This window comes from Galeopterus variegatus, unplaced genomic scaffold, assembly GCF_000696425.1.
Source record: "Galeopterus variegatus unplaced genomic scaffold, G_variegatus-3.0.2 Scaffold17995, whole genome shotgun sequence".
NCBI lineage: Eukaryota > Metazoa > Chordata > Mammalia > Dermoptera > Cynocephalidae > Galeopterus > Galeopterus variegatus.
In genome coordinates, this window is record NW_007744106.1 from 1 (window position 1) to 3,251 (window position 3,251).

The 3,251-nt window shown below is 42.1% G+C and overlaps 1 long non-coding RNA gene across 1 annotated transcript; it reads right to left on the reverse strand.

Annotated features, from left to right (window-relative positions):
- Positions 1 to 745: 745 nt before the first annotated feature.
- On the reverse strand, positions 746 to 2,143 carry LOC103582812. The gene is made up of 2 exons (XR_549789.1): positions 1,647 to 2,143; positions 746 to 1,463 (listed from the first exon to the last, which is right to left on the reverse strand). It is a non-coding gene; the product is annotated as an uncharacterized LOC103582812 (long non-coding RNA).
- Between the last annotated feature and the right edge of the window lie 1,108 nt (positions 2,144 to 3,251).

Genomic DNA, 3,251 nt, shown 5'->3' on the forward strand with positions numbered 1-3,251 from the left:
TGGAGATTTCCTTCTGAAGATAATTGCCCCCTGTGTGGCACATTCCAGCCACTGTCCTGCCCATCTAAAGGCTTCTCAGTTGTAATTAAGCATGGGCAAAGCAGTCCTTATGTGAAGCATATGTAGTGGAGATCCTTGCCCTTTTCCCTTCCCTCTTCCTTTCCTTTTTTTTTTCTTTCTTCCTATTCCATTTCTTCTCACAGAGACACCAATCAGAAATATAGATATGCTTGCTCGTTGTCTTTGATTAGAAATAGCCCACGCATCTGGAAGCTAAAATAGAGATTATATTCTAGCTCCCCTAGAGCTGGAAGTTGTAAAATACAGCAAAAGAAATGTTAAAAGGCAGTTTTAAATATGCCATTCATCTCCACCATACTGCCCTTGGATCACTAAGATAATTAAGCATTAAAATCAGCTTAGATAATCGTATAAGTTAAAGAGCTGCCAGTGGTAGCTTATTAGTTCCAAAGCTTTCTGCAGAAGCTCAACCTACCTGACGTTTTGATCCCATGTGTCAAGGAAGTGGTCAAGATTGAGCAGTCAACTTTCAACAGAAGAATTTCCTCCTGATAGAGTGGCAGTTGTAATCATATGGTATTTTTAGGAAAGTGATACACTGAAAAATAATATTACAATTATGTATTTATGAAGTGTTGGCTTTCTACAAACTGGAGATTTAGCAATGATTACTGGAACAAAGTATTACATTTCCAAAAGAAAGAAAAAATACACAGAGACGGTATCAACCAAATGGATTAATGAAAAATCTTGATCCTATTATCTTAATGAATGCAGTACAGAGTGTCATAAATGCCCTTACCTCCTTGTTACATAGTGTGAATTACAAACAGAAAGACCAAAGAAATGGCAAATTTCTATCCCCCTAACAGGGTCTGATACGAGGATCCTTTGTCCCTTTCTCATTTATTACAGATGCCTTTCATCAGTGAATACTCATATTCTAATAATCAATCCAAAAATATCCATAATTAAAGAAAGACAATACCATGGCTATTTTTACAGTCATGTTATGATATTTTAGTGTATTGAGTACAGTAATTATTTATTAAAAGTAACACAAGAAAATATGAATAAAATATCTGTATGTACAAAGTGGCATGGTATGATTTCTACTTAATATTTAATAATACACTTGCAAATTTTTCCTGGAATAACATAGTGGAAAACAATAAATACAAACATTAGGTAACATAAGAACAAAAAGAAAGTAGGAAAGTTTCCATAGATAACAGTTGTTGGTCCCAGAAACTTTAAACTCCAGGGAAATGCATGCAGTCAGCGAGCCCACCTGCCTGGGTTGTTAGCAATACTGTTCACAAACACCCCTCCTAAAAGCTGCTCTCCTAGAAATGCTCCTATAAAATGGACTAATGTGCTTGTTTGAGTCGCAAAGGACAGGGGAGGCCCCAATTCTTCTTGATTCTGTTAAATTATTGTATGTCATTTGTACGCATGCAGTCAGCGAGCCCACCTGCCTGGGTTGTTAGCAATACTGTTCACAAACACCCCTCCTAAAAGCTGCTCTCCTAGAAATGTTCCTATAAAATGGACTAATGTGCTTGTTTGAGTCACAAAGGACAGGGGAGGCCCCAATTCTTCTTGATTCTGTTAAATTATTGTATGTCATTTGTACGTCACTTGATTGGAATAGGCAACTGATACAGACTCGCGAGCAGGACTGGAAGTCAGGTGGTTCTGCAGGACCTTCTCTTTTTTTAATCTCTGGAGTGTAGAGGCTGAAGATTAAGCCTGTGAACAACAACAACAAAAGTTCAGATTTCAAGAAAGTGAAGAAAAAGTGGAGATGCTGGTGGAGACCGTTTCTTGGTAAGATATGTTAGTGACTAGCTGAATGTTTTCCACCCAGACATCCCTTGCATGTCTCACAACCACTTTAAACTCAGTGTGTCTGAAAGGAAAGCCCTCGATTGTCTCTGGTCCTGTTCCACCTGACCCCATAATCCCAGTCTTTTCTACGACCTCCATGTTGCATCCAGGCACCCAGGCCGGAAGCATAGGTATCGTCCATAGTCCTGTTCTTCCTCATTCCCCACTGCCCAAACCCAATCAGTCACCACCTCTTGAGATTTTTATCTTACAGACATTTCTCTGTTCTATCCTGCCTCTTCATGTCCATCTCTCCTATAGCTGCAGTCCTAGTTTGAGCCTTGTCACTTTCCAGTGGAATATTGCAATAGCCTCTGACTCCTCTGCTTCCCATCTAGCTCCTCTTGAATTAATCTTCCACATTAAGCACACACTGGTGTATCTCAAGCACAGATCTCACCCTACTGTTTTTCCTGATTAACTGTATCCCATCACTAACGGGATACAGTCCAAGATCTGTTGCTTGGGGTGACAATGTGAGTAAGTAAGAAATTCATGGGCAACTTCCATGCTTTGTTGTTGTGTACAGGAGGGATAGCCAGACCTCTGGTTTAGTACTTTGGATTTTTCTTGCTTGAAGTGCAGAAACAACTTTCTGTGTTGGTCCAGAAAAGGGTAAGGGATGGAGGCTTCTGTGCTGCAAGTGGGAAAGGGGCAGGGCCCGAACTGTGGCCTCAGTGGCAGGGTAGATGGTGTCATGCTGCTGATGGCAGTGCTGCTGGTATTTGGAGTCTGGGAAGAGGATGAAACGGTGTGTGGGGGCCTGGGCAGTGGTACCAGTGGTGGAGAACTGTACCCTGCTCTTTCATGGCATGGTTGATAGAGGCAGGACCTTTGATAGGAATGGCTGCACTGTTGCCTTGCATGGGGGAAAGCTGGACTCTGGCTGCCATGGCCTAGGGGTAGCAACCACAGAATCCAACTCAAGTCTTTGGGTGTGCAAAGGACTATAGACCAGGGGTATCTCTGCCACCCTCCTAGAGCATCTGTGCTGATAGATGGTCCAGCACATGCCAGAGCATGATGTAGCAGAAGGAGCACCATGATTATAAGAATGATTGCAGAGCAGGCCCCTCCCTCAAATACTGGACTAATTTCATGGGTGTGTTTTATATCTAAGATTGGGGGTGGGGGGGTTCCCTCAAAATAAACACATGACTTCTTGGTGACATTCACAAATGAGGAAAGCTCGTGCTTCATTCTAGCTTTGTAATGTCCTTTATGGTTACCCTGGGAAATAAGGCCCCTCATGATCTGGTGCCTCTACTACTTCAGCCTCATTTCTCAGCCCTCCTGGCACAGAGCTATATTCTCTAGGTCAGTGCTGCTCAAGGTATCTA